Source organism: Capricornis sumatraensis, chromosome 19 (assembly GCF_032405125.1).
Source record: "Capricornis sumatraensis isolate serow.1 chromosome 19, serow.2, whole genome shotgun sequence".
Lineage (NCBI taxonomy): Eukaryota > Metazoa > Chordata > Mammalia > Artiodactyla > Bovidae > Capricornis > Capricornis sumatraensis.
The window spans coordinates 39,904,801-39,926,740 of NC_091087.1; the positions used below are offsets into that span (position 1 = coordinate 39,904,801).

General features: G+C 43.2%; 1 protein-coding gene across 3 annotated transcripts in view; it reads left to right on the forward strand.

Annotated features, from left to right (window-relative positions):
• The first annotated feature begins 4,139 nt into the window (after nt 1-4,139).
• The window catches only part of HMG20A (high mobility group 20A), an 80,364-nt gene continuing 62,563 nt past the window's right edge, over nt 4,140-21,940 (forward strand). For all 3 annotated transcript variants that reach the window (XM_068990852.1, XM_068990851.1, XM_068990853.1), the window contains exon 1: nt 4,140-4,228. The gene's annotated coding sequence lies outside the window, so the exon portion shown is untranslated. The remainder of the gene's footprint in view (nt 4,229-21,940) is intronic.

Here is a 21,940-nt window from a genome sequence, read left to right on the forward strand (position 1 = left end):
TAATTCATCCCCTATTTTAAACTGTGTTGTCCACATGTGCCTATTGAATACTTTAACAAGGCTAGACCCAACTGAGATATGGTGTAAGTGTAAAATGCATACCAGATTCTGAAAACTTAGTTTGAAAAGAGAATGTCAAATATCTCAATAATACTTTTTATATTAATTACAGATTGAAATATTTTAGATATATCAAATAAAATATTATTAAAATTAATTTCATCTTTTACTTTTTAACGGGGTTAATAGGAAATTTTTTTGAATTACATTTGTGACTTACATTATTATATTTTTACAGAACAACACTGGTCTAGAATGTCCTTTCTCTTTCTTCAACCTAGTTAACCCCTGTCTATTTCTGAAGATTAGCTGAGGTAACTCACTAAAATGCATTTTAGGACACTCCCCTCCCAAGACTCCCAAGTACCCATCCTCCTCTGTGCTTCTATCCACAGGAATTCACTTACACCTGTTATACATCACTCCACATTATAATTATTGGTTATCAGCTATCTTCTTCTGCTAAACTATATGCTCCTTGCAAAAAGGTATATCATTCTACATATACTCAGGGATTTCCACCATGCCTACCACTTTTAAGGCACTCAAAATATTTGCTGAACAAATGTGAACTATCTATTCCTGGCCTGAAAGTTACTAGAATTTCTCCAAGGAAAACAAATCAGCAAAGAAGGAACCTAGATTTCTTCCAAGAGCTCCAGTAATGAAGGATCAGAATGATGCTAGGAAGCAGGAATTACAGTAAAGAGAACAGTAATAAGAAAATACGGCTCATCATACACACCTCTTACAGTGAAAGCAGGAATTTGCAGCAGTGATATGGAGCCTTGAACTCAACTTAGCATGCCGGGGGCCACAGTTTGGTTCCTAAATTACTCAAATAACCCATCCAACAAAAGAGTATGATTTGGCAGGTTTCAACACAAACAGCTAGAGCCCAGCACCTGTTCCACTTAAACAGAACATCATTACAGTTAAAAACAACAACAAATCTTTCTCATGAAGCAAATGCTAATCTCATGATGCTTCACCATGGAGCAATTTAGAAGAGTTATTATATGAAATGTGCCAAAGCATGAATTTATGGCTGATGCTTATTTGGCAAATATGGTTGGCACTGCTAGATGTTGAAAAACATGTATGCAAATAAGCAAATAAAAGTTTTTAAGCTCGCAGACTTAAATATTTACATTATCATAAATGTACAAAGATAAATGTTTATATGAGAACACATATAACACATTCCAGGAACATATTTTTAAACATGATTGTCAGGAACAGTTATGAAGTGGCATTATTTCTTTATGGGCCTCGTGGTAAACTCTTAAAAATAAATTTTGACTGAATGTTAATGGGGTACAAAAATTATGGAGGAGGTTTCTCCGTACTATCACTGGGTAAAATGAATAGTCACAGTATCATAATAGTTCAAAGCAATTTTATCTTTTCCTTTCACCAAAATACTTTTCTTCCCATCCTGGAGCACAGCCAAACATAAACGTCAAACCCTAAATGGAAGGTCAGAGGTGAAGAAGAGGACCACACATCAAAAAGGCTTAAAAAAGATACTTTGACATTTTCCCCACATTAATATAGTCATGTTAAGAGTCTCCAAAAATAAAGACATGATAAAATATTTCCCCCTCTTTCCCTCTGACAGTTATGGAAAGATGTTTGTTTTTTCACATAGTTTGTGCGTTGGTCATAGCCAAAACACATAGTAATCGTATGAATTCTGCTTCCATTGTTAACTGTTCATCTCTGGGCAGAGGCTACAACTCCCATCTCTGAAGCCAAGAAAATGTACCATACATGCCATTATAGTTTACTAAACGAGTCACCAAAGAAAAGCAGGCACTTCAGAAAGTAATTAAGGTAGTCAGTGAACTGAGCTATCTAGAAGTACTCTGAGATCACAGGAGAAGCCATCATGAAGCAAGTATTCAAGATTGCTCATAGAAAGTTTTACCCCTGTGGGTAATTCATGGTTTTCACTTCTACACTGCAGAGAGCAATATGGGTTCCCTGCCTATACACATTACCACATCATTCCATTTATCAAGGAAAAAAAAAAAAGACGTTGTGGCTGAACAAAAGTCAAGAGGTAGGCCCCAACACAGAATCCTCAAGGCAATCCCAATTCAGGTGAAAAGCTGATGACATACACCATACAATGACCTAAAATCAGACTTTCATATATAATCTTACCATATTTAACAGACACAGAAGAAAAATGTATTGAGTTTTCTATACAAGGCCAATAGAAATGAAATCATAGTTTTCCTTTAGCTCCTCTCCTATCCCCTCAACGCCAGCCTTCCAGTAACTCCATTCCATAGCTCTCCGATTCCTAAAAGGGGATCTTAAAAACAGCGGACTGCAAAAAAGTAACATTTAATGGTGGGAAGGCTCCTCTTTCCTGTTGCTCTCAGCAGTCTTTCATGTAGTCAAAGGACGAAAAAAAAAAAAAAAAAAAGAAGTCAAGCTCTCAGACGGATGGTGCAGGCGATTGGGAGAGGGTAGAAAAGGGGCGCAGACGGCAAGTCCTCATCGTGGCGGGGGGGGGAAGAAAAGTTGCAAAAATGAACGAATCAAAAGGCAAAGGAGATACAAGACTGACCTCACGAACCACTCAAAACCCCCAAATAACCAAGCAAACCCGCACGTTAGCGGGGCTCACAAACCGCAAAGCGAAGTGAGCAGGCAAAGAGCCACCGGGTTTCGCCCTGGCGCTGTCGGCCAGGCTGCGCCGGATCCTCGGGTTTGGAGGTGGATGAGGATGTCCCTGCAGACTTCGCAGTAACGAGAGGCGTCCTTCCTGCCCTAGCCTCACCGCGTCCACCTCCTCCAGGCTTCACTTTCCCCAGCAGCCTTCCAGCTGCGCCCGGGGGTGTCCCCCGCCGCCAGGTCCCAACTTTCCCTCCTCTGGGGGGCGCCGAGCCACCGGGGCCGCCGCCACCGCAGCCACCGAGGGAGGGGGCGGGAGCGGGGGCGGCAGGGGGCGCGAGGCGCCGGCGGGCGCCGGGGACGGCGGGGCGCGGGGGTGGCCGTGGCCGGAGAGCCCGCGCCGGGCCAGAGGCACAAGCCGCCTAAGCCCCCGCGGCGGCGCCACCCAGACCCTGCGCCGCCCCGCCCGGATTCCCCCAGGTCATCCCCCTTACCCGTCGGCGACTCTAGTCCCACAAGCCGGCGCGAGAGGACAGAAGGGATCGAAGGGGACGCGGACAACCCTGCCCCCGTTACCTGAGGGGCTCACACGCCGCCGCGGTGACCACCTTCGCCGACCGTCCCGTACCCTTCCTGGTGACCGCCAGCGCCGCCGCCGAGCAACTGACACTGACTAACAACAACTAACTAACTACTCGCCGCCGCCGAGTCCACCGCGCGCTCCCGGCCGCCCGCCGCCCGCCCGGCCCACCAGCCAGCCCGCCTCCTCCTAGCCTCGCGCGCCGCCTCTCCGCGCGCGCACTCGCCGCCGCGCTCCTGGAGCGAACACGCGCGCGCGCGCACGGGCCCTTTCCTCAACCCCGCGGGAGGAGTCACCATGAGGCCCCACCTCTCGCGTTCCTACCTCCCGGGAGAGACCTAGAGCACGTCTGATTGGCCGAGGGGGCGTGGCCAAAGAAAGAGGGCGGGACAACCAGGACGTTCGGCCGGCGTGAAGGGAAATTTCAGTTCAATTACGTTTAAGCGGAAAAGGGGAACGAAGTACTACCTCATTTGGTGCCTCAGCCCCCTAGGTCAGCCTACCGTCGAATACAGAATATGTATCTTCAAGGACTCCAGCACACAGTAATCACCAATTTAAGCCCAATATTTCTGCAGGCCTTAATTTTAAAAAACTACATCTCCCAGAAACCTAGGCGAAAATAAGTCTCACCTTACGTAATCACGTAGTCCTTCGCCGCCTTTGAACAAAATAATCCCTTCATTTTTCTGAAGGTATGGGGAATAATATTTCATTTTTCTCCTCACTGGAAAAATTTTAAATGCAGCGATTAAAGAAGTTACCTATGGAAGGCAGTTAAGAAATTAAGTAAAGGGAAAGAAAAGGCATCAATATAAAGTACTGCGGAGGAATTTTTGTCAAGCTGTGAGACGACGGAGTGAGAAGAGTGAAGGCGGTTGAGAGGGGCTCAGGGAATTGTCCTGTGTGCCAGGGACTTTCTTTAGGCCTCGGGCCCCTGTCTACCCCTATCGTCAGCAGGTCAGTAAGCGAGGCGAGCTTGGGGGTGGCCACAGTGGAGGTACCCTTCACCCCTTGAAGATCACCCCTCTTTTGCTGTTACTGGTTTGCCTCAGTTTGAGGCCGACTGAATGGGGGCGCCTCACTTCCTGTTGGGGGAGGGGAGGAAGGCCATCCTGGGGGAGGGGGGAACATAACTCACTTCCTGTGGGGGTAGGGTGATAGGTTGGGGTGTCCAACCCATTTCCCGTGCCGGCGAGAGCTTGAAAAGGTGATGCTTGGTGCCATATGCATAGACGGTATCCTAAAGCTTTGGGATTGTGTCTTAAGCGAAAAAATTAGGTTATTCCACGAAGTTGTGCTGATCACCAGTCTGCAGTCAGAATGTATGTGAATTTTGATTCCATGGGTAAGGTGAAAATTTTCTCCGCAGTAGAATTTTCTTAATGCATTTGTCGTAGAATTCGAAACCTCTTGTTAAAATTTTCTACCCATCTGTGCAAGATGACATACTTTCTGGTGTGACTCATGAATTGCCCACCCTGCTCCTCGACTCAAGTCCAACCTTGACTTAGTGGTATAGCGGTATTCTTTGCCTTGACGTGCCACAGGAACTCTATAGCAATTCTCAAAGAGCTTGTTTATTACAGGACTCGATATTTTGCATAAACTATGAAACATTTTCACCTTACGAAAGTGAAAATATACCCAGTTAACAGGTGTTACCTTAACTGACGTCATTGGTGTCTTAAATCCGTAGACCTGTTGCTTTTAGGGTACGGGTTCTGCCCTGTGCCTGAAAACAACTTCCTCAGCTTTAAAAATCGATTTAATTAAATTTACAAAGGGGGGAGAATGTACTACAGTGCGACTTACACAGATGTTACATGTAAGTTACATATAAGAATGTTTAAAGCTGAGGAAGTTGTTTTCAGGCAGAGGACAGAACCTGTAAGAGACCTGGGTCCCATCCCTGAGTCAGGAAGATCCCCTGGAGTAGGAAATGGCAAACCACTCCAGTATTCTTGCCTGGGAAATCCCATGAACAGAGAAGCCTGGGCAGGCCAGAGTCCATGGGGTCGCATAGAGTCCAGCACACCTGAGCGATTTAGCAGGCACATGCATGCACACATACCCAAGCACCGATTTTAAAATGGTGTCTACACTTTGTGGTTTTAAGGCATAGTGCAGGGATCCTGAAATTTAAGTAGGGGGAAATTTGGGCTCATAAAGGACAAAAAATACGTACCGGAACGTTCTATTTTTCTATATTCTCAGTGTTTTGTAAGAAACTACTTGTAAAGTAATAAACACTTAACAGTTTGATTTCTTGGCTTGTTTTCAAGTACCACAATACTTAGTAGGTGGTGAGGGTACAGAAAGGATCAATCTATTTGGTGACTATAAAATTTCAACAGCTTTAGTAATTTTAGAATATCTATCAAGTGAACTGTAATGTCTTTCAAGAATATTTAAAAGAATAAGGCTTTTGTATTTTTTTCCTTTAGGGTTCTCACCTAATCTACCCTCAGAATTTGCAATTGTTTTAATTCTAGTTCTTTTCAGAAGCTAGTTTGTTTAGAGTTTATTAGAAAATCTGATTTACACTAAATGTTTAAACATCTGTAAAACTGAAATGTCACAATAAGGAAAAAGATATGTTTTGACCTTTTATAGACATAAAGACAAAAAAGCTAAGACCCCAAAATCAGTGAGTTACCTTTTCAAGGACTACAGAGTTTCTGCAAAAGCTGAAAAGACAGGACACATTTATGTCTGTGTTACTGTTAATAAAAGGAACATATAGACTGCCTCAAGCAAGTATTAATTGATTAGAAAAACCTGTTCATTATCTTCTGTTAGTGTACTATAGAAGAAAATATTATATGAGACTCCTGACAAACTATTAAACTACAGCATTAAGAACTGTTGAAGTGAGTAAAGCTTGTGGAATTAGATGAAATAGAGAAAAAGTAAGTTAAAATATTGATTGAAATACAGTAGTAGTGCCTTTAGGAAACTATCTTTGAAAAGCAAAGGAGTTTTTAAAATTGGTCTTTATACCATTCCATGGAAGAAACGCAGTATAATAGAAATAAGAAAAATTGTTGCAGCTGAGAGACTTGAGCAACTTGAAGAATTGTCTGTTCAGAAGAAAGCAATTTATAAAGCACATATCTGAAAGATGTTTTGTGATAAGTGGCAGTTATTCATTGGTTCCATCGAAGAAGAAATATTAGAAAACCTTGTGGAAAATAGAAGGAAGTTCATGGAACCTGCTTTTATTCTCTTTAAAAGTGTTTTTGTAGAGTAGATTGCTGTCTTCCAAAGACTTTTTTTTTTCTTCTTACAGCTCTTTGTTGCAGTTTTCTTTTCATGTTCTAATAGAGACATATTATCAAAATTAGAAAAATAAAGAATTTTGTAAGTGTACTCTGTTGCTTCTTTAAGTAAATGAATTTCATTCCATTACTTGCCATCAAGAAAAAAGAGATTGTCCATTTTTTCATAATATTTAGATTAGATAACCATTTTCTTTTTCAAAAAGCAGTCATTAGATATACTGCTCATAGCAGTCTGAAATAAAACAGTAGGTCAAAATTCTGGATTCTGTCTCACTGAAGTTCGATTATCCAGGAAGTGCTAGATGCTATCTCTAATGCAAAAGGATCTTTTCATTCTTTTGTCTACCTTTCTGTGTACAATCATGCTCTTCTTTTACAACTGTTGCTTTTTTGTATATTTGTTGTTTTGATAGTTGCTTATTTTTGCCATTGAGTTGAAAGGGAATATGCTAACAACATGAATGGTTCTTAAACCTGCTGGTCTCCTGTCATCTCAGGGCCATCAAGAGTATTCAAATGAGAATACCCCTTACATGACCTTTCATTATTTCAAGAAAAGTTTATTGAGTGCTTACTATGAAATAGTCTCTGTTTTAGGATCTTGAAATACATCAGTGAATACAGACAAATATCCAAATTCTCTTGGAGTATCAGTTCAGTTCAGTCGCTCAGTCATGTCTGACTCTTTGCGACCTCATAAACCGAAGCACGCCAGGCCTCCCTGTCCATCACCAACTCCCGGAGTCCACCCAAACCCATGTCCATTGAGTCGATGATGCCATCCAACCATCTTATCCTCTCTTGTCCCCTTCTGCCCTCACTTTCCCAGCATCAGGGTCTTTTCCAATGAGTTAGCTCTTCGCATCAGGTGGCCAAAGGATTGGAGTTTCAGCTTCAACATCAGTCCTTCCAATGAACACCCAGGACTGATCTCCTTTAGGATGGACAGGTTGGATCTCCTTGCAGTCCGAGGGACTCTCAAGAGTCTTCTCCAACACCGCAGTTCAAAAGCATCAGTTCTTCGGCACTCAGCTTTCTTTATAGTCCAACTCTCACATCCATACATAGCCACTGGAAAAACCATAGCCTTGACTAGACGGACCTTTGTTGACAAAGTAATGTCTCTGCTTTTCAATATGCTGTCTAGATTGGTCATAACTTTCCTTCCAAGGAATAAATGTCTTTTAATTTCATGGCTGCAATCACCACCTGCAGTGATTTTAGAGCCCAAAAAAATAAAGTCTGACACTTGTTTCCACTGTTTCCCCATCTATTTCCCATGAAGTAATGGGACCAGATGCCATGATATTTGTTTTCTGAATGTTGAGCTTTAAGTCAACTTTTTCACTCTCCTCTTTCTCACTTTCTTCTCAGTTCCTTTTCACTTTCTGCCATAAGGGTGGTGTTATCTGCATATCTGAGGTTATTGATATTTCTCCTGGCAGTGTTGATTCCAGCTTGTGCTTCTTCCAGCCCAGCGTTTCTCATGATGTACTCTGCACATAAGTTAAATAAGCAGGGTGACAATATACAGCCTTGACGTACTCCTTTTCCTATTTGGAACCAGTCTGTTTTTCCATGTCCACGTCTAACTGTTGCTTCCTGACCTGCATACGGGTTTCTCAAGAAGCAGGTATACTCCAAATCAAAACCGGGATTTTGCTCCTTGATATTCCTAAATAAGCTCTGTAGTGTGATCATTGTTCAAACTGAATCAAGAGACAGCTGTAAACTTGATCTCTTTCTGTCTTGATCTCTAAGCATTCTAAACCTAGTTTTTAATATTTCAGTAGAACTTTTCTCCAGACCATTAAAGTCCCTGTGTTAAATATTCAACCTTTTTCATCGATGCATACATCACAACCCTAACATTCTAACCTTTGTGTGGTACAAACAAAAGTGAACAGTGGGGAAAATAGGGGATCAGACAGGCCTGGGTTCAAAAGTGATGTTTACGTTTTACTAGCTGAGCTTCTTACTGGCTTGGTAACCTTGAACAGTTTATTTAAGCTGTCTGAGCCTCACTTGCCATAAACCTAAATAGGGTTATTTTATGTAAATCACCTGGCAGAATGCCTGTTGTTAGGAGCTTAAAAAAAGAGTGGAAGTGTTTGTCGCTCAGTCATGTCTAACTCTTTGTCACCCCATGGACTGTAGCCCACCAGGCTTCTCTGTCCATGGAATTCTCCAGGCAAAAATACTGGAGTGGGTAGCCATTCCCTTCTCCAGAGAATCTTCCTGACCCAGGGATTGAACCCAGGTCTTCTGCATTGCAGAGTCTTTATGTCTGAGCCACCAGACATGGGAAGCCCATTAGGAGCTTAATGAATGCTATTATTTTGGTTTGCTTCATTATTCTAGCTATTGGGATATGCCTGCATGACTGTTGTAAGCCTTACATACTCCCAGAAGTATGGGGATGTGGTGATAGGATTATTCAAATTCAGCCTTTCCCAATCTAAGTAATCTAAGCATGCCCACTTAGCTGTCAAGATTTTAGTTTTTGTTCTTTGCAGAAGAAATCACTCATTTCCATGATTATTTTAGATAATAAACATAGAAGGAGTTTCTAGCAAAGGTTAAGGAATCACCAAAGTAATTTGAATTGTTAAAGGAAGACTTTTTGAGTCAGTCTTCTAAACCTATTTAACTATTAAGCCTAACATTCAGGAGTCTTCTCTTGTTACCCATCTACACAGTCCCCAACTAAACTGGTCTCTGGGGGTAAAATAAAAAGTATCTTGTACCCACCCTTTTCTGTCTTGGTTCATGCTGTTGTTCATTCTCTGTGTGAAACCTTCGTCTTTTCCTAGGAAAATCCTTATGTATCTATCAGAATGCCACTTTCTTTGGCCCTTTCTCAAATACCACCTTCAGCTTCAAAAATTATTTTCTGATGTCTGTCCTCTAGTACTTCTATTTTCCCAACCATATGTGCTGTGTCTGTTGACCCTCCAGAGCATTTTGTTCTTTTCTTGTGGCATTTAAAATCCAGTACGACTGATGTTGTTGTGTATTTCTATTGTTGTTATTGTTGTCAGGTGAGTGTATACTCCTCGGTTCTGTCTCATCACAACAAAGATTTGGAGTGACGGACATTAAAGCCCTCGGCGTGTCACAGCTCTTAGGTCTTGGACAGACCAGACCGTGTTATAGCTCTTAGACAAATCAGTGTTACAGCTCTATTTTATTTAGATAATGACAGGAAAATCCATCCTCAAGGTGTTGAGGGCATGTCGACACCAAAGTTGCAAAGAGGAGAGCGCCCCAGCGTGCCAGAGAGAGAGTGAGAAAGAGCGCACGCACGCAGGAGAGAGAGAAGGAGCATATGCAGGCGGGGGGTGGGGGGGTGGGAGGGTAGAGAGAGAGACCCCCAGCCCTTTGGCTTCTCTTTTTATATGTTTTCTCTCCCTGGGGGCCTGCCTTATGTAAATTGGGCTGGCCAGGAGTGTTGTTTGTTCTACCTGAGGTCCTCACTCTGGTCCTCGGACCTTCCTTTGTTCTATTTTCGTGGGCTTTTCCCTTCCCTGTCTTTTAGCCACCACCATTCTGGACTCCTGTTTCCTATTCTAACTACCTAACATTCCCCCCTCAAGAGCTGGGAGGCCGAATTCTTTGGGAATAGGGGTGTCGAGTTCTTTCTGGCTACTTCCTACTGAGCTGGGATGGCGAGGGGTATTGGTCCTCCCCCTCTTGCTAGTCACAAGCCTCAGAGTCCTTATAGCGGTGTCCATCTAAGGGTGAGTGATATTTTCCGTGGTCGGCTGTAGTTTTATCTTTGTTGAACCAGCACTGCATGTTGTAGCTTGTTGACTGGGGCAGAGACGAAACAGGTTAGACGATTGACAGTACATGGAACAATCATAAGCAGCATCAGTATGGCATAACAAGGACTAGTAGGGGCATTAGCCAGTTCCAGATTCACACACCAGGATGGCTTAAGTCCATCCTTGTGTAGGGATCAGAAGATCTATCTCCTGTCTGTTTTGGAGTACTATCCCTGCCAAGCTGTATTGGCTCTTTAGAGCTATCCTGAGAAATCTTATCCCCAGAAACCAGATTTTGGGAGTGTTCATTAGAATGGCACTCATTGGTAGTCCTGAATAGGTATCTGAGCTCTCCCAGGGGCTCACAGGTGTGTTGATTTGGGGGGTGTTCACTAGAATGGCACTCATTGGTAGTCCTGAATAGGTATCTGAGCTCTCCCAGGGGCTCACAGGTGTATTGATTTGGGGGGTGTTCACTAGAATGGCATTCATTGGTAGTCCTGAATAGGTATCTGAGCTCTCCCAGGGGCTCACAGGTGTATTGATTTTGGGGGTGCTCATTAGAATGGCAGTCACTGGTAGTCCTGAATAGGTATCTGAGCTCTCCCGGGGGCTCACAGGTGTATTGAGTGTCTTCTTCTGTTTTTTCCTACGGCTTGACTTGTGAATAGTGAATCCAGGAGTCATGTCCTGGTACCTTGACTGCTGTGGGGGTAGAAAGTATTATAGGGTAGGGGCCCTTCCATGTGGGCTGGAGTTGAACCTTGGGGACCCATCTTTCCAGACTTTAATTAGGACTTGAGTCCCTGGAGCATATAGTGGTGACTCCTTACAATCTTTTGGGTCCTGGTTCATACCCCACAAGCTTATATCCTGTTGGAATTGCCCAGTGGCCATGGTATAAGACTGGAGGGTCTGAACCTCTGGATCTAGGAAGAGGTCATTGACATAAACAGAAGGTCTCCCATATAGCATCTCATAAGGACTAAGACCAACCTGTTCCTTAGGGCCAATGCGGGTGCAGAGGAGAGCTATTGGTAAAGCCTCCTTCCATCCCAGGGAGGTCTCCCGGGTTATCTTATTTTATCGCTGATTTTAAGAATTGGTTGGCTCTTTCTACTTTTCCTGAAGACTGAGACTTCCAGGCACAATGGAGATAATAAGTAATGCCCAATGCTTTAGAGACCCCTTGGGTGACCTTAGAAGAAAATGATGTCCCATTGTCACTTTGTAATGACCTGGGCAGACCAAATCTTGGAATGATTTCATGGAGCAGTTTTTTTACCACCTCCTCAACCTTCTCAGTATGGGTGGGAAAGCCTTCAATCCATCCTATGAATGTATCTATCATGACTAATAGGTATTTATATCCTTGAGAAACTGGCATCTAGGTGAAGTCCATCTGCCAGTCCTCTCCTGGGTAGGCCCCACATCATTGGACAGGCTGGGGCCAGCTGGGGTCTTCGAGCTCCTTGGGGGTTGTTTAAATGGCAAGTGGGACAAGAGGAGACAACTTGTCTTATAGTTGTTTGGAAGCCTGTTCCTCTTAAGGACCTTTCTAGTAATCTTTGAAGGGCCTTTTCTCCTAAATGAGTGGTGGCGTGTAAGGAGTTAACCAACTTCCATTGGAGGTTTCCAGGCAGAAAAAGTCCTTCCTTTTGCAACCACCCCATATGATCTTCTTGAAAGCCCTCAGCTTTAAGAGCGTCACCTTCAGTATATGAAGGAGTTTCTGGCAAATTAGTCTGTGGAACTAAGGTGGCAACCCCTATTAGGTTATGGTTCTGTAATGCAGCTCTCTTAGCAGCCTGATTAGCTGCTTGGTTCCTTTGTGCCACTTCTGTGCTCCCTTTTTGGTGTCCTTTACAGTGAGAGACTGAAACTTCAGTGGGCAGATGAACTGCCTCCAAGAGTCTAAGAATTTGATCACCATATTTGATTGGGGACCCTCAGGTGGTCAAATGGCCCCTTTCTTTCCAGATAGCAGCCTTTGCATGTAGCACCATACTTGGAGTCAGTGTAAATGGCTCCTCTTTTTCCTTTTCCCAGCTCTAAAGCTCGAGTCAGGGCTATGAGTTCAGCTAATTGGGCTGAAGTACCTGGTGGCAGAGGCTTAGCCTCTGTGATCTGAAAATTGGAGACTGCTGCATATCCGGCTCTTTTTTCCATCCAAGACAAAGCTGCTTCCATCAGTATGTCAAATTTCCTCAGGATTGGTCAGAGGATCTTCTTACAATCCCGCTTGGGGTGTTGTCCAGTGGTCCAAGGTTTCTAGACAAGAGTGAAAGGGGAGAGAGCCCTCGGGGGTAGGCAGGAGAGTGGCTGGGTTAAGAACCTCACAAGGGGATATAGTGAGGCCTGGATTTTCCATCAGTATTACTTGATACCTGAGGATTCTTTGATCAGACATCCATAACCATTTAAGAGTTATTTTACTTGGTGGCTGGTAAAAATAGTTAGTTTGCTCCCAAAGGAGAGTTTTAAAGCATCTTCTATCATGATTGCAATAGCTGCAAGATTTCGAAGGCAGGGGGGCCAGCCTCGTGTGGTTGGATCGAGCCTTTTGGATAAGTAAGCTACAAGCTGGGGCTCAGATCCCAACCTTTAAGTTAACACTCCCAAGGCTATTCCCTCTCTTTCATGGACATAAAGTTGGAATGCTTTTTCTGGGTCTGGCAACCTCAAGGCAGGTGCCTGAGTTAAGGCTTGTTTTAGTGTAGCCTCTGCCTTCTTTTGCGGAGTTCCCCACATCAGTAGGATTGAATCATCTCATCCCTTTAAGCTTTCATATAGGGCTGGGCAATTAGACCATAGTTGGGTATCCAGATTCTACAATACCCAGTTAGCTCCAGGAAAGCTCGCAATTGTTTTCGAGTTGTGGGGGAGGGCAACTGGAGGATTCCTTGTACCCGATCAGAGGACAGCCTCCTGGACCCGTGTGTAATCTGAACTCCCAGGTAAGTAACCTTTGTCTCGACTGTCTGTGCCTTAGCATGGGAGACTTTATATCCCCTTTCTGCCAAAATGTTTAGAACCTGAATTGCATGTTGTTGGGCACTTCTCATCTGAAGAGCAGATTAGTAGGTCATCTACATATTGTAATATTTTCCCATTAGGTCCCAGGTCCAGATCTAGGAGATCCCGCTAAGGGCCTGTCCAAACAGGTGGGGGCTATCTCTGAACCCCTGAGGTAATACTGTCCAAGTCATCTGTTGGTGTTTTTCTCCTGGGGCCTCCCACTCAAAGGCAAAAAGATACTGGGATTCTTTAGCCACTGGTATGCAAAAAAATGCACCTTTGCGATCCAAGACTCTAAACCACTTGGCACTGGGTGGGTTTCTCCCAAGATTACATAGGGATTGGGTACTGTGGAATGGAGGGCGACTACAGCTTCATTTATGATCTGGAGATCTTGAACTATTCACCAGGTTCCGTCCTTTTTCTTTACTGAGAGGATTGGGGTGTTACATGGTGAACTGGTGGGGACCAATAGCCCGCAAGCAAAGAATTTATTTATTAAAGACTGTAGTCCCTCCCGAGCCTCTCTTTTGAGGGGATATTGTTTCTGGTTAGGAAACCAAGTGGGATCTCGGAGGACAGTGATAACCGGTTCAGCTTGGTGGGCTCGTTCAGGAATCCCCTGGTCCCACACCTGGGGGTTAATTTTGTCTTCCCATAGTTTTTGGTCCCTCTATTGGAGAAGGTGTAATAGGTTCTTCAGTAGTAACCAGGAGCTGTAGGGCTCTAGGGGCTGAAAAACTTCCCATCACAAGGGTGGTCCCCAATTTAGTGAGTATATCTCTTCCCAATAAGGGAGTAGGACACTCAGGGACCACCAGAAACTGGTGGGAAAATATTTGTCCATCCCAGCAACAAAGAAGTGCTCGGGTGAATCTTTTAGGAGTTGCTTTTCCTGTAGCACCCAAAATGGTACAGGTTTGGGAGGAGAAGGCTCCGGAGTAGGAGATCAAGACAGAGTAGGTAGCCCCTGTGTCAACCAAGAAATTCTCGGACCTACCTGCCACATCCAGTTGCACCCTTGGCTCCAGCCCCGTGATGGTTATCTGTGACAGGTGGGCTGGCTGGAGCGGGCTGCTTTGGTCCTCTTGAACCATCGTGAAGGTAGGCTTGGCGCTTGACCTTGAGGCTCTTGGGTCCCAAGGGCAGAATGCTGCCCAGTGTCCCAATTGATGGCATTTGTAGCAAGCCATTTTAGGAGACTTGTCATGGTTTGGACACTCTTTGGCCCAATGCCCCACTTGTCTACAGATTAGGCATTTGCCTAGTGCCTTGTCCTTCAAGGACTCAGGGTTTGCCATAGAGCTTCTCTGGAGGGCAGCCAGCATCTGAGCATGCCTTGTCTCTTTCCTTCTCTCCCTCTCTTGGGCCTTGGCCTTCTCCTGTTCTCTGTTATAAAAGGTATTGGTGGCTGTCTGGACCATCTCATCTAAAGAGGAAGCAGGGTCCTGCTGCTGTAGCTGTTGTAATTTTATTCTGGTATCTGATGCACACTGGGACAGGAATTTGTCCTTTAAAATCACCTGTCCCTCGTAAGAGTCTAAGTCCAGATTGGTAAACTTTTGGAATGCCTCTTTAGTCTTTCCAGAAAGGCAATGGGGTTCTCATTGGGCTCCTGAGTTATTGCTAAGACTGGGCACAGTCCCACAAGTAATAGGCTTCCTTCTATTTCCATGGGTGGACTTCCTTAGGGGTGAGTCTTTCTGAAGCTTATCCTACCCAGTACTGTTGCAACCTGAGAGCCAGGCATCCCCGGGTCAGGGTGCAGATCCCCAGGCAGGCTGAGGCGTGACAGCCTCCTAGAGATTGAATCCCCAGGCCGGTCGAGGCATGACAGCCTCCCGAGAATTGGGTCCCTGGGCAGGTCAAGGCATGACGACCTCCTGGTACCCCTGGACTGGCGGATCCCTGAGCAGGTTGAGGTGTGACAGCCTTTCAAGGACCAGATCCCTAGGCAAGTCAAGGCAGGTTGACCTCCTGGGACCCTCCGGACTGGAGTTGGGCATCCCCAAGATCTCCAGCGTGACCAGTGCTGGGTGAGATTAAGGGGTTGTAATCTTAACTCATTGCTGGTTTGTCCACCGTGGATGGGAATAGATATCATGATGTAAAGCAATCCAAGCCTGTGCCCTGAGTCTGGGAAACAGGGTAACAGTCATAAGCCTTATCTTCTTACTCTGGACTTCCCTGGTGGCTCAGATGGTAAAGCCTCTGTCTACAATATGGGAGACCTGGGTTCAAGCCCTGGGTTGGGTACTCTAAGGGATTGTAAACCACTGATTTCTTCCCCTAGTCCTCCATAAGAGCAGGTTAGGGTGTCTCCAATGGTAAACATTTCGTTGTCATAGACCCACTTTAGGTAATAACAGAAGTAGTGACAAAGGAGTGGGTTACTGGCCCTGTTAGGGGCATTAAGGTATTTTAATAGTAGGCTAGGTGGAGGAATGTTGCCTACAAGGCGGCAGGGTCCTGATTTTAGGAGTTAGTAATTGGCTTGAGAACAAATTTGTTTAGAGGCAACAGACCAAATGTTCCATACAAGTGGAGTGGAGATTTGATCCAGGGGGTTGTTTGTAACTTTAGGAGAAGGGTGGTAAGGGTTTGGGCCCAAACGGCCTGTGGGGCTAACTCCCAAAGTGGCAAACATTATCCCTGGAAGCCCAGTTGCCTTTGAAGGGATGCCAACTGATGGACTTCCAGCAGGCACTGTGTGCCTGTCACCCGCCCTAGCAGGTTCACTGAGAGATGTCGATGTTGCACATGTTGTAGGAAACATGGAAGATGAAGGGCTGAGGGATTGGATATTATACAGTATTTCCCTCCCCAGGGCCAGCTATTTTCTGGGTGTCCCTCCAGAAGATTGTAGAGGCGACATTGTGGGCCTGGATGGGACTTAGGAAAAAAGCATGAAACGAGGGAAGGGGACAGGGCACAACCTTTGAAAAGAATGACACAGCACAAGGGCATAATGTAAACTGATTAAAATCAACTGGGTCCAAGATGACAAGTCAAATTCAAGCAAACCTTAATCCCCAATCTGTAAACTAAATGACACACCCAGAGGTGGCAGGACAGCTCCAAGGCACTGTCAAAAGACAGAGGAGTGGGTGGTTCCCCAGTGGCTGGGATGATCCTCCCACTCATTAGCATATGAATTCACCTGGCTCTCAAAACCTAGCCAGGCCGCATTCCATGGCCCATACCCCGTAGAGTGGGCGCTTCCCTCTGAATCCTAACAAATCTACCTCTTACCTATGGCTTGTCTCTCGCTGAATTTCTGCAATGAGACATCAGAGCCTGAGCTTCATTAGGTCCTGAAGCCAGGCATCCTGGGTTTTGGCCGGGCTCAAGTCCCAGGAGAGAGAGCTGAAGGACAGGAGGAAAAAGCAGTGGGAAAAATGTGCCAAGGAATCCCCTTCATAGCCTGCAGGAAAATTTGCTAAATATCTGACTGGTGCTCACAGTTTTCATTGGCCTGATCCTTGGCACAAAGAAGAGTAAGGACAGAAGAACCAGTGGCTTGGGTAACAGCTACTGGGGCTCAGCAGATAGTGCCTTTGGGACATGCTGAGGAGTAGCCCCTCCAGAGTCTCTCAGTTGTGCCCACTGCCGCCCGCCTGTTTTCGGGGGGGCAGAGGGGGTTGGTTCGAGGAAACAAGAAATGAGAAATTGTAAAGGAATTTAGATTTCGTTAGGCATATGTCCCTCCAGCCATAGGAGCAAGGATCTCTTACCTTAACTGAAGGTCTTCTGGAATCTGAGACTGAGCCGCGAGAGCTTTCTGCTGAGTTCGTTTTTCACTGTCCCAGTTTCCAGCACCATGGCCCTCTTGTCACTTTCCTTGCACTGGGTTTTCTTTGCGTTCTGCTGGGCTCCTGCTGTGCTTGGCCCCCTCCTTGCCTGGCCGCTCCAAGGTTGTTACAGCCAGGTTAAATCCGAGTCACGGCACCATATTACACGGCACCACGATATTACTGTCAGGCGAGTGTATACTTTTCCGTTCTCTCTCGTCACAACAAAGATTTGGAGTGGCGGACATTAAAGCCCTCGGTGTGTCATAGCTCTCAGGTCTTGGACAGACCAGACCATGTTATAGCTCTTAGACAAATCAGTGTTACAGCTCCGTGTTACAGCTCTATTTTATTTAGATAATAACAGGAAAATCCATCCTTGAGGCGTGAGGGCATGGCGACCCAAAAACGCGAAGAGAAGAGCCCCCCAGCGCGCAGGGAGGGAGAGAGAGAGAGAGAGAGCGCACACGTGTGTGGTGGAGGGAGAGACCCCCCCAGCCCTTTGGCTCCTCTTTTTATGTGTTTTCTCTCCCCCTGGGCCTGCCCTATGTAAAGTGGGCTGGCCATGAGTGTTGCTTGTTCTACCCGAGGTCCTCACTCTGGTCCTTGGACCTCCCTTTGTTCTATTTTCACGGGCTTTTCCCTTCCTTGTCTTTTAGCCACCGCCATTCTGGACTCCTGTTTCCTAGTCTAACTACCTAATATTGTCATATCTAGAGTTCATGAATGGTCATAAAAGTTTGCAGACTACACGATATTACTGTGTCTACTGTCCTACCCAGCCATGTACATCATAAGTATTCAGTAAATGTTTGTGGAGTTGAATTGGCAGTTGGGGTAGATGAAACTGATCAATAACTTTTATCCACTACTTATACCCCTTGTTTAATATATATATATTATATATATGTTTATATATATATGAATAATCATGTAGCTATATGATGAGACTTATGAGAACTCAATTTAATTGGAAAGAACTAAGTTGTAATTAATATGTATAGATTCTGAAGACTGAAGGTGTTTCAGTGAAGGTGGGGTGGGGACTCACTGTAGAGTTGCTTGCATTTTGAGAGATATCCCAGGCTGTCTGAACTCAGAATAGATTTAGATATCAAGAGATACTTACCTTGCAATTCCAATCCTAGTTATATACCCAAGAGAATTAGAAATGGGTTCACATCTTTTCCCCAGATGTTCCTAGCAGCATTTATCTTTAAGAGCCAAAATATAGAAACAAAACCAAATGTTTATCAGTTGATGAATAAATAAGCAAAATGCAATGTAGTCATACAATAGAATATTATTCATCAATGAAACGAATGGAGCATTGGTACATGCTATAAAATGGATGAATCGAATATATTACACTAAAGGGAAAGAAGCTAGACACAAAAAGCCATATATGATTCCATTTATATGCAATGTCTCGAACAGGCAAAACCATAGAGACAGAAAGTTAATATATTAGTGTGCCAGGAACTGGGGGCTACGGATGGAGAATGACTGCTAATGTGTATGGAGTTTCTTTGAGGGAATGATGAAAATGTTCTGTGATGGTTGCACAACATAACCATACTAAAGTACCTGTATACAAATATATTGGGCCAGCCTGAAAGTTGATTCAGATTTTCCAGTAAGATGATACAGAAAAACCAGAATGAGCTTTTTTGGCAAACCCAATACTAAACCACTGAACTGTATACTGAAGGGGTGAATTTTATGGGATGTGAATTATACCTTTAAAAAGAGGGATATACCTAAACTTGAAGATTCTGGATTTTTGGATGGGGCTAGAACAAGGAAGTAGTAGTGAAAGTTGCTCAGTTGTGTCCAACTCCTTGCAACTCCTCTGTCCATGGAATTCTCCATTCAAGACTACTGGAGTGGGTAGCCATTCCCTTCTCCAGGGGGTCTTCCCAACCCAGGGATTGAACCTGGTTCTCCTGCATTGCAGTCAGATTCTTTACTTTCTGAGCCTCTACGGTTGTAAGGATGTGATAATTCTCATATTCTAGAGGGAAATGTATCCAGGTGCAGATCAGGTAGGGATGGATAGGTTTCTGGCTATCATGTTTCTTATGAAGCAGGCAGTGAAGTGAATGGTTAGACTAGAAGGGTGTTGACAAGGGAGAACAGGATTTTAGGAACTTAGAGGAAGCTTCAGATTTTTTTCTTGATAGGGTCAAGGATGTGGTGTGTGGTCATCCTGGTTTCAGTATGAAGGTCAGCTTAGTTCAGAGGGGGAAAGTATCATAGGGAGCCTGATAGCAATCAACAATGAAGTTACTAGAGAAGATGGGAGAACAGAGACTAGACAGAAATATTAGAATTTTATTCTAAGACTATCCCCATATGATGAAAAATAGTTAAGTCATAGTGGAAAGGAAACAAGGGCAGTGATTTGGAGAAGTTAGTACATATGAAGGTATTCATTTGAAGAAATGCTTGAGTACATTTTACGTGCCAGGCACTATTAAATAAAAGCATAGTTGTTTTCTTTATTTAAATTATTTTTTTAGAATAAGATCTTATGAGCGAAATTGTTCATTTTAAGAGTATGGGTATTTTATAGTTCTTGATATAGTAGGCTATATTACTTCTCTAAAAGGTTATACTAATTTTTGATGTCACCAGTAATATACAAGTGTGTTGTCTTAACCACAGTTTCACCAGTAAAAATTCTTGGCTAATTGGATAGGCATAAAATTATTCTTCTCTTTGATTATTGCTTCCATTATAGTGTTTCTATATTATGGAGTTGGCATCTGTGGGAGCATGAAGGAATTCAAAGCCTTTATATTTGCTCCCTCATCTGGAATAGCTTCCTTAAAGAATATGGATTTTTAAGGACCCTAGGAATCAAACCAGTCCCTAATTTGAATCAGCTCAAAACTACTGTTACTCAGTGGTGTTCTGCTTATTTCTTAAATGGTATTCACATTTAAACTATATTTAGCTATAATTCCAATTCCCATTCAACTAACTTAATTCTCATAATTTGGTGTTTTAGGTATTAACTAACTTCATGTTGCATATGAGAAGATAGAGGCTAGTTCACTTGCCCAGGGTCACTTGACCTGTAAGTGAAAGAGACAGGATTTGAATGCAGCCAGTTATTATTTTCTCAAACTCTGTGATCTCCTAGAGTCACTAGTAAAATTTACTGGGGGCTAATAGAAACTGGAAATGAAATTTGAAACGGAACTTGGCCAATGAAGCACTTACTTACATATGTATGTAATGAAGCAGTTAGCAGAACAGGTTTTTTCATTTTATTTTTTTATTGGCCCTCAAAGAGGCCCAGAGTAACTTTTTAAATAATAACTTCGAAATTGGTAACAAGGTTAGTGAGATACTCAAAAGCATAGTACATGATAGCAAAGGAAGAGAGATCGTTTTTCATTTTTATTCAGTATAGTATGCTCATTAGACAGATTTAGGATAAGGAATATAAAACGAGATGCCATGTTCAAATGCTCAGCTTTAATCAGATGAAATACCCCAACATACAGATAAGGCAATTAAGGCCCGGAATTACATACCAAATACAGTGACACAATGGACCCTAGAACATCAGCCACCTGCTTCCTAATACACTCTGCTAAATTGACTGAACCAAGTAGAAACAACAATCCATGTGGTTGTTTTGTAAGTTATAATTTTTATAATTTAATATGCAATCCTTAAAAGAGATGATTTCTCTGTGTATTTTAAAATAATAATAATATAATAAAGATCCACACACCAAATTACTAAATATTTAGTGATAGGTTAGAATAAGAAGTGATACTGAAGACCAGGTTGAACCCTAGTGTATCAGATAGTCTATCTGTAAGTTATACCCAAACAGTATTTATCTGTATCCCAGATGAGTATTTGGAATTTTCAACAAAGCCCAGCCCTTTTCTTCTATCCCTAATCCTTTAAGTGAAACTAATACCCCTGCTTCCCCCAAAATAGTATCCAGATACTCCACTTTCATTTCTTAGCCTCAAAATTTATATTTCCTTTCTCATGCCATCTCCACACTTCCTTCATTCCTGTACTTCATAACTTTAATTCCTATTCTCTTGACACAAACCTTGCATTTTTATTGCCAGTGATACCACAATTACTTCAGCGGTTTGCAAAAGCAATATAGCTATTGTGTCAGCAATAATAATAGGTTCACAGTCTTGAGCCAGATTTCCACTGATAGGATTTTATTCTGAGAAAATACTTCAAATAAAGAAAATAGTAAAAGGGACAAAATGTTAATGGCACTGATATCTATACTGTTTTTAAAAACTGGAAACCTGCTAGATACCCAAAAATAGAATAATGGTTAAGCAAATTATTACCTATTCATTCAATAGGCTATTAGACATTAATTTTTCACAATAGCTTCTTTTAAAATATATTAAAAGATGCTCTAAGAATGTTTATGCCAAAATGAAAAAAAGGAGAAATCAAGAAAAAATAGAAAATTTCATGTGATTCGTGTATTTCTGAAGCATTTGTATTTTCTGTGTCATAATAACTGACATTCATTGAGCATATACTGGTGTCAGGCACAATACTAATGCAAATTACAGAAGTATTGAGTAATTAGTAAGAAACCTGCTCTAAAGTCAGATCCTAGCAACATCACTTACTAGTATGTGATCTTAAGAAAGAAACTGGAGATAGTAACTATATCTATATTAAGTTATTAAATCTATATAAAGTGTCTGGCACATTGCATGCCCTCATTAATGTGTTTTTGTTAGTAGACATTTTATAGACATTGTAATCTTCACATCCTCACAACATTTATGAGATGGTGTTATT